This window comes from Rhamphochromis sp. 'chilingali', assembly GCF_963969265.1.
Source record: "Rhamphochromis sp. 'chilingali' genome assembly, chromosome: 15".
Classification (NCBI taxonomy): Eukaryota; Metazoa; Chordata; class Actinopteri; order Cichliformes; family Cichlidae; genus Rhamphochromis; species Rhamphochromis sp. 'chilingali'.
The window spans coordinates 11,866,861-11,879,560 of record NC_137942.1 but is presented as its reverse complement, the minus strand read 5'-3'; positions in this window follow the sequence as shown (position 1 = coordinate 11,879,560).

Below are 12,700 nucleotides of genomic sequence, written 5' to 3'. Positions count from 1 at the left end.
TTTTTTTTTTTTTTTTTGGGGCCTCGGGGGCTTGGATCCTGGTTGGTGTGTTGCCGGGGTTGTGGGCGGGTGGGTGCATGGGGGCCCGGCCCTGGAGCAGGGTGCCGCCGGTGCGTCGAACCACCTGGGGGGCTCTTCAACTGGTGGGGGAGATGGTCACATCTTGCAGGAGCTTTCCTCTCTTCAGGAACTCTCTCTGCAGGAGGGGGAGATACAGGAGAGGTGGAGGAAGATCTCAGCCTGGGCGTTTACTGTCTTATGTAGTCTGGAAGATGAGTGGATGGTGGGATGGGTGCAGTTTTCTCTGTGGTGGGGTTGGGTGGACTGTCCCGGGCTCTGTGGGGCCGGGAGGCGCTGCTGCACTGGGCCCCGGTCTGGATGGGCCTGGGCCCCCTTTCCCTGGCGGGTCGCGGAGTGTGGGAGTGCCTACTGGGGTCAGCGGGGGAGCTGGCCCCAGGGAGGGGTTACCTGCCCCTCCCTTCCTTCCCTCCCCATCTCCAGCTGCCTCTCTCTTCCCGCTCCACCACAACCACCCACACATGCAGGGCCTTGGAGTAGGGGTATGTCACCAGGGTGCAGAGGAGGCTACCCCCCCTCTGTCCCCTTCTGGCTGCCTCTGCCTCAATTTTATCCCACAACTTAGACATTCACATTATTCACACTCTCATTACACATACATATAGGATCTTGGGGGTGGGCACAATCACGGAGTCCAAATTACCATCAGGGTGTACACCTCACCCCTGGCGTCGTTGCCCACCTCTCAATTTTAAATACACTTAGACATTGAGGGCTATCAGGAGGGACTATGCGCTTACCTGCTGCTCCTTGGCAGGTAGCTCCATGCCCTCCTGGGTTTTAATTGCACCTTAGAACACACATGCATCAACACTACAATGAGCGGGTGGAGGGAGGTTTGGAGTCTTCTCCCACCCCCATTCTCTGCGGCCTGCTGGAGCGGGAGGGCTAGGTGGAGTTGGCCGTCCGACTGCGGTCTGGAGTGTGGGGCCTCCCTGCTGCTACGGAGTCGGGGTGGTCTGCCTCTCCCCACCGCAGGGAAAAGGGTAACACCACCTGGGTCTGGGTGCAGTTCCCCCCTCCAGGGGCAAGGGTACCTAGACCCGGTTTGTAGAGTACGCTTGGGGAGTGTGATCGTGTGTACAGCGTCTCTTTATGTCTGTCTCCACGTTGGTTGAGTGTGGAGTGAGTGCATATGAGAGCATGAGGGGGGGAATGGATGTTTGTGTCTGTGTGTGCCTGTATGTCTGTGTCTATATGTCAGGCTGGGTATCAGACGCCACCTCTCTGGGGACACCTCAGGCCCTCCAAGGTTTGGAGGCCTATCTCCACCTACCACCACTTCCCCTGCCGGTGGCGGACTCCCTCAGGTGTCGGTGCGTTGGTGGTTCTTTGTGTCTGGGGGTGGGCGTCCAGGTACACACTGGCTCACTCCTTGGCGGCCGCTTATCGGGGCCTGGAGCCTGGGGCTCGCTCGGGCCCCTTCGGGGGTGGGGTGCCCCCGGCCTCTCGGCCTGGGGCTCGGTCACTCAGGCACAGCTGGCGGCCGGCGGAGCTCACGGGCGCGTCACTGCAACTCCCCCTGGCTTCTGCTCCGCGGCTGCTGAGTGAACCCTCATCTGGGACTCTCCTCAGCTCTTACTGGAAAAGTGGCGCGGCTGCCCCTCTGTTGGTCTTCCATGGTCTCTTGTGTTCTGGGGGCCTCTGGATGTCTGGAGTTTTGATCTCCTCCATACCTGCTTCACACCCTGGAGGACGGGGCTGTGGCCCCCCCACACTCCCTAGCAGATCGTTACATGGAGAAACCTTTGGAATACAAGCACGCTGATCCACACAGGTATGCACACGGGTGTTCACTGCTCGTAGACCCAAATTACACCTTTCTTGGCTGCTACTTCGAAGCACATCTGTCCTGCGTGCTGCACAACAACATTGAATATTTAGTATTTACTGCTGTTTACACTTAGCTAGATTAATGCGATGGTGTTGTGTTTAGTATGTTGCTTTGTTTTGTTTTTTTTGTCTTTTTTTGCTTGTTTTCTATTCTTCTCTCAACAGGTGATCCAGGAGATTTTTATTTTTTTTCTCCCCCCCTTTCTCACTGTCCCTCTCCCCTTCTGTTTTTCCTTTCCTTCCTCTTTCTTTCTCCCTTTCCTATCTCTCACTCATGTCTGTCCCGTCTGTAACATCTGAAAATAAAATATAATAAATAATAAAAACAAAGATCGACCAAATGGACCAATACGGCAATGCCACGATGATCCATTTGGCAAAGTAAATCCATTGGGTATCCTTGTTGGTCTTCAGACAACAATTCTGATGGCTAAAGAACCAAATGGGACAGGCGAAAAAAAAAAAAAAAAAAAACTTCTAATATCTTGAAAGTTTCTGTAGTCAGGTGAACTATGGAGTTTTAGACTCTTTAAGATAATGTTTATGTTTTCATGTTAAATTAGTCCTGTAAATGTAGTTCCATTCATTTACACTGCACACATTAGGGGCTGCTTAGCAGACCAGATGGCTGAGTTTTCTTTAACGTCACCAGTCCATACAAGCAGTTCAGTTTCTTAGTAAACACCCAAGAGACAATCCACATCATTTCAAGTGTACACTGCATAAGTCCATCATGCAGTAGTCCCATTTTTGGTAGTCCAGGCAAGTTGATATGCTAAGAAATAATTTTAAAAAGTAAAATGCATATTTACTGGTGTTGGTTAAACAACACATCTCCCCCCCCCCCCCCCCCTTTTTTTTTTTTTTTAATATGACTGGTACAAATTTGTACGCTCAATGTTTAATGCCATCAGTTAGAGTGTTTTTGTTTTGTTTTGTACTTTTAGACTCATTTTTTGTCTTGTTTAAGAGTCACCAAGAGTAAATTATGATATAAAAATAATTAGCTTTGAATTATCATATTTGAAATAACGTATTTCCCCATAACATATTATATAACACATACTGAAGCTGAGATTTATTTTATTTTGTAATTTGACATGAAGATTATATTATATAATATTATATTTTTAATACAAATGTAAATTAGTACCAAATATCATTATTGGTTAGTACAGATGCTGAAAAAGCATGTGACTCAACCGATCCATGCATTAGGTTTTCTTAACAGTAAGAGACATTGAGGTCTATCAGCTGGTTATAAGCTGTAAAATTGTTAGTGAACATATGTTTCAGTCATATCCAGCAGTCAAAGGGGGACTCAAACGGGGGCTCTGAAGTAAGGGTTCACAGGTTTATTTACAGCAAGTGAGTACAAAGATTCAGCACAATGACTTTCATGCAGTGAGCTCTGTGGCCAGGTCAAACATGGAAGACCACCGATTCCTTCTCTCCACATGACTATTTCTTCCCAATTTTCCACACCACAGTTTCTGCACAAAGAGAGATTGATGACTAAAGGGCACAGCAGGTAAGCACAAGAGTAACACTGTAAAACTTGAGGAGCCACACTTTGCAGACACAGACCAACAACTCAAGTGAAGGAACCCCTCCATCTTAAGTAGCAGCTGGTGATGGGTGAGAATAGACAGTTGAGTTAATTACCTTCAGGTGTGTGAAACCAGAGTGCTGGAGCTCAGGAACAGGTCTCACCCCTGAAACACAAGGCAAAGGTCTCTCTCTCACACACACTCTCAACTCGAGGGCCTGCTGGTTTTTCAGTGGGCTCTGTTGTCAGATAAAGGCAGTGTGCCACAGCTGGTCTGTGGGCCTCTCATGTTCATGCTGTGGTTGGTTCGTGAGCCAGCCGCAGAGGAGTGCGAAGTTATAACATATAAAGAGCTGAAGTGAAACCAAGTGTTAAAAATAACAAAAATAAAGTGTCACTGCAGCCCAAAGGCAAGTTTAGTTTTGAGCACCTCTAAAAATAATTATATTAATAATAGTAATACTTATCCATTTTAGTAGTATTTTCTGACATTGTCTTCAAATGTTATATTTTCGATATGTTATATTATATAAATCAGTCACATAGATCATGTCCTCCAGCAACGTGCAGTCAACAACTTGGAGAATTGCACGGTACCGTCTCCTGTAGGTGACCCCTCACCCCTCTGCCCGACGGAAAAATGTACACAGACAAACACATCTGTAGCAGCATAAAACCCACTTGGTGGAGTGCTGGAGAGTTCTCCCTCCAGGGGCTCCATTGTTCTGCTGGGGGACTTCAGTGCCCATGTGGGAAACAACAATGAGACCTAAAAGGGCATGACTGGGAGGAATGGCATGTCTGATCTTAACCCAACTGGTGTTCTGTTATTGGACTTTCGTGCTAATCACAGCTTTTTCATGATGGACACCACGTTCCAGCATATGGACACCCAAAGTCGCAGATCAGTGATCAACTTTGTTATTATATCTTCAGCCGCCATACTGGACATTTGGGTGAAGAGAGGTGGACAAATATAATGTACCCAAACATATAGTGAGTGTACACTGCTGGCACAGATCATCTCTGGCAGAGATTCAGGAGCATTCAGAAAAAGGGTGAGGAAATAGCCCCTCCATTGCTGAATCTGCTGCAAAGAGCTGCAGCTGCAAGGTTCAATTCAATTCCAATTTATTACAGCGGCAAATGAAAACAACAGTTGCCTCAAGGCGGTTTATACCTTAATGTAAAGACCGTAATACAGTAAAACTAAGAAAACAGACAAAATTCCAACAGTCATATGACCCATTACGAGCAAGAGCTCTGGTGACAGTGGGAAGAAAAAACTCCCTTTTAACAGGAAGAAACTTCCAACAGAACCAGGCACGAGTACATGTGCCTTAGTCTCACTGTTCTTGTCACTTGTTTTACTTTGACAGGCACCTGTCATGTATGCATCATGTTCAGTTTTGCTTCCCCTGTCTCTGCCCTGATTCCCTCTTGTGTATATATCATCTGTGTCTCCCTCCATCCAGTGTCGAGATCTCCCTCATTTCTCTGGCTGTGTCTACTGTCTGTTTGTATTTCCCAGTTTAGGTTCCCTGTTGTTTCCTAGTTTAATGTATTCTGTGAATCCAGGAATAAGGCTTCATTTTGAGTTCAGTTCTGTCTCTGAGAGCTGCATTTTGGGTGCAATCCTGCCTGCCAAACACAGTTTCATGACAGGGGTGTATTCTGAAGTGCTAGCAAATAAAGTGCTGCTATACTGTTCATGTAAAAAAAAAAAAAAGATACATAGTCTTGAAAAAATAGTAAAAAATAGAAGCAGGAAGTGATAAACACGGGGTCTTGTCACCACAGTGACACTTTATGATGATAAGCATCGAACACCCCTGGCGGCATGATGATATGGGCGGATAAGAATTTGACGCGACGAGAAAAGACAGCTAGCCAGAGAGAGAAAAAGACCTGGTCATTCTATGTAATGTTAAGATCTTGGCATTTTTAAATATATATATTTGTTTTACAATATTAGCCTAACTTGTAGCTATTTTTACATTTTCACTGATTTCATCCATAGAGATCTGCACACTGCTTCCAACATAACAGGCACGCGGATCCTGCTGATACTGGGTGAGTCACATCTATCATACATTTGCACAGGAGTAACAGGGGGAAAATACTTAATAAGAAGTTACATACAAACCTTTCATAACTTTTTTCATGCTTTTCATGTTAAATCTAATGTTGGATCACAATTTTCAAAATGTAATTTTATTTTTTGCAATTACTCAACTACAAGTGGACTGATGCCTTGTAATACAGTAATATACAGAAACTATATGCACAGATCTGCATGTTTGCATGTGCAGGAATTTATTTTATATATACTATAAATGAAAATAAAGATCACCTTCCACCATAACACCTTCTAAACCCTCTTTTTCCGCTTCCTTTCTCAACTGCTTCTCTCCATGTTCAAATATGGCAGTGGCTGAACTACGAGTCTCAATAAAGTATGCTTCATTTGTCTCCCTAAAGAAAAATAAACTGCTAAAACAGAGGGAAAAAAGATGCTAATGGATATGTTTTAATCCTGTGTCTTTCTGTTCTCCCACATCTTGGTGAATATAATAACAAAATAATCATGTTCATTATGTATGTTAGTCAATGATTTTCTGTTTTCTTTTGATAGTTTGTCTTCTGTGTCTTATAGCTATTTCCACTTCACCTGTCTTGTGGTCTTGAGTGTTTTGTGTCTTGCTACCTGTGTTTCCCATTTCCCTCATTATCCCTTAGTGTGTCTGTGTGTTCATAAATAGTGTTTTTTCCCCTCCGTCACAGTTTCTATCATGCTCACATTGTATTTCCGTGTGGCATTTCTTTTTCTGGGTTTGTGTTTATGGAGTTCTGGATTTTTAGCCATAAACCCGTGTTTTATTTTTAGTGAGTCTTTCTTCATGTGTCTGCGTTTGGGTCCTCATTTTCCAAATCCTGACAGATCGTTTTGCTTCTGTCCAGAACGTAGGGTTAGTGGCTTGAAGCTAGGCTTAAGGACATGATGGATGATGACTTACCTCAAAAGGTTAACATGCAAAAAATAAAGTGAAAACATGAATTAATTCATTTAAGATGACATATTTCATTAACTGACTAACATAAAATATGTTTTTACTTTCTTTTTAAATGTTTTGTTTTACACATGGGAAGCTTTAGTTTATAAAAACAAAGTGGGATGAAGGCTTCACAGGAGAATGTGAGCATCTGCCTAACAAATCTGACACATGTATTCATTTCTGAGACAGGGGAAAATGGTGCTACAGGTGATTAATGTGAGCACTTTTATTTTTGCTTCATAAAACATACTCTTTACAGATACTCTTAGAAAAACCTTCTGATGAGCGGTGCTTTTTGTGTTTGCGTAACAAACTATTTATAAAATCATCTTTCCGTTATAAAAGATAAGCATCAGTTCAAACCTATAGCTCCACTCACTTTGTTATCAGGGCTGTTTCTACAGCCTGTTGCATGTTGTCTCCATGTTGTCCTTCAGGTCTCCCTTTTGTGAGTGCTACATTGTTTAATAGACTTTTTTTTGTGTCATACTGACCGTTTTCCTGTGTATGGCTATTGCTTTTTTTAACTGATTTGAACTGAGGGTTTTACCCTGTCTCTATGTGTTCTGTGTTTTTGACCTCCTCCTGCAGTAATGGTGAATTACAACTTCACCATAATAAAATTTACATAAATGAATAAATAGTGTTTTACCAACCAAACTTTGATTTTTAAATAATATCCAAGCATAATGGATTATTACTGCTATCATTTTGGTAACTTGGGAATCATTCAGTCTGATAGATGCAAATATATAAATGCTGTAATAGATTAAGAGCACTTGAACATGTTGTCCTACTCAAGGACCATTTAAACCTGCATACCAAGTTTGCAGCCGGTAAATAAGAAAATGTATGAGCTTTTGGTCATACATTGTCAGTATATATACTAAATGTAATGTTAGCATATATCAACATGGTTCTACAAAACAAATTACATTCTTTCATAGCAAATACAGTTCAGTTCTTAGAGGAAATACAGTTCACCTCACACCACACTGGTGATTACTGATGGTACTGTTGGCTAAATCTGAACTTTTATTTTTTCCTTTCTCTAGTATACTAGAGAAAGAAAACATAAAAGTTCAGTATCAAGTTTCTATTTGTTACATCCCCACGATGAGGTCGAGGGGTATGAGTGTGGGGACCGGTAGCAAATGGGTCCAGAGCTGAATGAAAGGAAACCAGACAGAGTGCTCAGTATATATTATAGCTTTATTACAAATAATCTTAACTTAAAGAGCCGGCAACACCGTTTTACCAATAATGCCAAAGAAACAAAGGAAGCAGTCGCAGCAACAAAGGAAAAAACTACCAAACAAATAAGGGAGACACTTCCGGAGCCCACAAGCCCATCTACTCACGACTCGAAGGAGCCTGTCCAAAACCTAGGGGGAAACCGTGTAGCGCCACAGGGGGAAGAAAACCAACTCACTCACAGTTCATCCCCAGCTTATATAGCCTCAGAGAGGTGATTGCTAACTGGGCCCAGGTGGTAAATGAGGCTAATCAAAAGCAGCTGTGTCCTGGGGAGAGAGAAGAGTGAGAGAGAGACAGAGGGGTGGAGCAAGAGAGGAGGAGGCGGAGAGAGAACACCACAACCACACAAGGGCAATTTCAAGAAGAGGCCCTGCTAGGCCCCTAACCAGCCATTTTGATTTTTAAATGCATATCAAATTCATTTTGAAGCATATATTTGTGCAACTACATTGTTTCACATTATTTTTTTATAGATAAAAATTACAAGCCATGTAGAGAAATCTCAAATTCATACTGAAGCACATATTTGTACAAATTCATCCCTCAAATTTCTGTTTCCTTAACAAAGATATAAATGAATGTGAAAATTACAAATGGTGTGAAGAAATTACAGTGTGCAACAACACAAATGTAAGTTTCCACTGCCAATGTTCTCTGCTTGTTTTTCAGCTCTGTCTTTCTTCCTCGTCATGGTGCTGTTGGTATCCGCAGGCTGCAATCCAGGATTCAGCATGAAGAAAAAACAATGCATGGGTATGAAAAAGAAAACATCTGACACTTATGTGTGCATTTTCATTTAAAAAATAAAAACATATAACATGTATAATCTGTTAAAATTATTTTTATGAAATATCAATAACAACTATGTATATCAAACTTTTTTGTAGCATCAAAATTCATTTTGAATTTAAAATCTATTTTAAATTCATATTGAAGCACATATTTATACAAACACATCCTTTTGCATTTCTGTGTCCTTAACAGTGAGTCTAACAGTGAGTTACAGTAAGTCAGCAAATAAATGATTAAGTATTGCTGCAGCTAGCAACCAAAAGTTTTAAACTGACAACAGTTTTCTTTCATGGAAAACAATAAACTGTAAACACAACGACAGGTGTTTCAGTCTCCACCCCCTCCAAAAAAAGAAAAATGTGTGGCATATTCCTGAGCATATTCAGCTGACTGGGTAACAATAAATTAGTTATTTGTTTCAAAGATTACACTAAATTTCTTTGTGTTTTTAAATGGCCAACTTTATACTGCACCCATCAGCTGTCAGTTAGGAGTTCAAAGTAAATGGACTGTGCAAACTCCCAGATGTAATAATGGTTTGTTTTTGTGCTCTGGCATGTAATGTTTTCTCACTCATAGGAAGCACAGTTCTCCAGACACCAATGTGCTGTTTATTTAGAATCATATTTAATGTGAGGAAATTAGGATAGAGAATGAGGGCCTTTGCTTCTTCTTCCCAGACCTTTTACTAATCATAAACTTTTTTTTGCAATTTATATGATAAACAAAATTCATAATCAGAATAAAACATCAGGATAGATTAATGTTCAAAAGGTACTGAACCATAGTATACTAGGCTGACAGTTCTCTGCTTGTTTTTTTTTTAGCTCTGTCTTTCTTCCTCATCATGGTGCTGTCAGTATCAGCAGGCTGCCCTCAAGGATTTCTCACAAAGAAAAAAAACTGCATTGGTATGAAAATCTTTACAAAACAAAACATCTGACACTTAATCAGTAATGGAAAACGTGCAAGCTGAGCAATGTGTGCATTTGTATTTAAAACAAAATTAAACATATAACATGTATAATCTCTGAAATTTATTTTAAATAAAAAACAACAAATATGAAATACGACTGCAGATCGCCACTCGACGGACTTTTAATAACTGTTCGTGCATGATTTTCACTGAAACCTGGCTGGACAGCGCCATTCCCGATGCGGCTATCGATCTAGCAGGCCGCACCGCCTATCGAGCCGACAGGTCTGCGGACTCGGGTAAGAAGACTGGCGGGGGGCTGTGCATCTATATTAACAACCTTTGGTGCACGAACGTCACGGTAACGGAAAAACTGTGCAGTACAGAGGTAGAACTGTTGGTGTTAAAGTGCCGTCCATTCTATCTCCCTCGGGAATTTTCTGCCGTTTACATCTGCGCTGTTTACATTCCACCAGATGCTAATGCTAAGCTAGCGTTAGCACAATTGAGCAGCAGCATCAATAACAGCCTGGTAGCACACCCGGACAGTGTCTTTATTGCGGCTGGGGATTTTAACCACGCGGACCTGAAATCTGTACTTCACAATTTCCACCGTAATGTGAAGTGTGCTACCAGAGGAGATAGAACGTTGGACCAGGTGTACACCAACATGGCGAATGCGTACAGAGCCCAGGCTTATCCCCACCTGGGTCTGTCAGACCATCTCTCCCTTCTGCTACACCCAATATACACACAAAAGATCAAGAGCACTGGGATTACAACCAAAACCGTGAGAACATGGCCGCAGGATGCTATTCCGATGCTTCAGGACTGTTTCCACTGCACAGACTGGGATGTATTCAAGGTGCAGGACACTGACAATCGTGTCGCATTGGACAGTTACACCTCCACTGTCTTGGACTACATCTGTTTCTGTGTGGACAATGTAACAACTTGGAAACGATTCCATGTGTTCCCTAATAATCCACCCTGGATGACACACGGAGTTCAACAACTTATTCGAACAAGGAACAACGCTTTCAAATCCGGGGACCAGGAGGCATACAGTGCTGCCAGGGCCAACCTGAGAAGAGGCATCAAGACTGCCAAGCAGCAGCACAGGAGGCGTATCGAGGCCAGGTTTGAGAACAACACAAACCCAAGGCAGGTCTGGGAGGGCATCAGGGCTATCACGGACTACAAAAGAAGAACACCATCACCCTCAGCCGACAGTTCTACTCTGGCTGAGGATCTAAATCTCTTTTATGCCCGTTTTGACAGGGAGAACACCGACCCTGTCCTGTCCCCTCTCCCCTCAACCGACCCTGCTCCGGTCCTGAGCACTCATGAGCTGAGGCGTGTGTTCCGGAGCATTAACACCAGGAAGGCGGCCGGGCCGGATGGAGTGCTGGGCCGGGTGCTAAAAGACTGTGCTGCGGACCTGGCAGACGTCTTCACCTCTATATATAACACCTCGTTGTCCTGTTCACTGGTACCATCCTGTTTCAAAGCAGCAACCATCGTTCCCATCCCAAAACAGTCAAATGTCACATGTCTGAACGATTTCAGACCTGTGGCACTCACCCCCATTCCCGCCAAATGCCTGGAGAGACTGGTCATTAAACACATCAGAGCTGCTTTTCCACCATCCCTGGACTCGCACCAGTTTGCATACAGGGAGAACCGGTCAACCGAGGATGCGATCGCCACAGTGCTGCACACATTACTGAAGCACTTGGAACACAGGAACACCTATGCACGGCTCCTCTTTGTAGACTACAGCTCGGCTTTTAATACCATCCGGCCATACAAACTACGTCCCAAACTCCACCAACTGGGACTTAACTCCTCTCTGTGCAACTGGATTGTGGACTTCCTCACTAACCGTAGACAGAGTGTCAGAGTGGGTAAGAACACCTCTTCCACCCTTGTGGTCAACACCGGTGCCCCTCAGGGGTGTGTTCTGAGCCCTCTGCTATACACTCTCTTCACCCATGACTGTATTTCCTCCTGCGCGTCCAATCTCATTGTTAAGTTTGCAGATGACACTACAGTGCTCGGACTTATTTCCAACAATGATGAGACAAACTATAGGACAGAGGTGCAACAACTAGAGTCATGGTGCCACGACAATAACTTGGTCTTAAACACCAAAAAGACCAAGGAGATCATTGTAGATTTCCGGAAGAGGGGTCATAACAACCATCTGCCTCTCTTCATTGGCAGTGAGGCGGTGGAGAGGGTGAGCAGTTTTAAATTCTTGGGGGTAACTGTGACCGAGGACCTGTCCTGGGGCAACCATATCACCTCAGTTGTACGGAAGGCCCAACAGCGCCTCTACTACCTGAGGAGACTGCGGAGCGCACACATTCCCAGATCTCTGATGTTGAACTTCTACAACTGTGCCATCAGCAGCGTTCTGACGTATGGATTTCTAGTGTGGTTCCCCAGCTGCACCAAGGCCGATCAGCAAGCACTCCAGCGGGTGGTGAAGGAAGCTGGCAGAATTATTGGAACAAGTCTGCCAGAGATCAGTAATATCTTCCCCACTCGCTGTCTGAGGAGGGTGCACAGTATCCTGCAGGACCAACATCACCCTGCGCGCCACCTTTTCCATCTGCTGCCCTCAGGGAGAAGGTACAGGTCTATACAGGCCAGAACATCCAGACTGGCCAACAGCCTGTATCCACAGGCTGTGAGGCTCCTGAACTCTCTGCCCCCCTCTCACGGACAATAACCATATCCAACTTCTTAATAGCAATGAACTGGTCTGCATTGGTGCATCATATCTTTATTCTCTTCCCCCTCCTGCCCCCCCCCCCTCTTTCTTAAATAGATAACTATCATATCTGATATCATATCTCACAGTACAATAATATTGAATGGGTTGCATTGTTGTATTTTGTCATGTTTCTCAGGTCTTTGTCTGAATTTCTACGAACATTATTGCTAAGGATTGTCTTATTGCATTGGAGTCACACTGGGTTAAATATGTACACTTGGGTTTTAAGGGGTATTTATTATTTTCTTCTTTTTTTTTGGGTTGTATGGAAGCCCCAAACGCAATTTCATTGTTCTTGACAATGACAATAAATAAATAAATACTAATACTAAATACTAAATACTAAATATGTGTTTTAAAAATTTTCTATCAAAAGTTTGAGTTTTTGGATTTTCAAGCTATTTTTATTTTTAAATCTGTAACAAATTCATATTGAA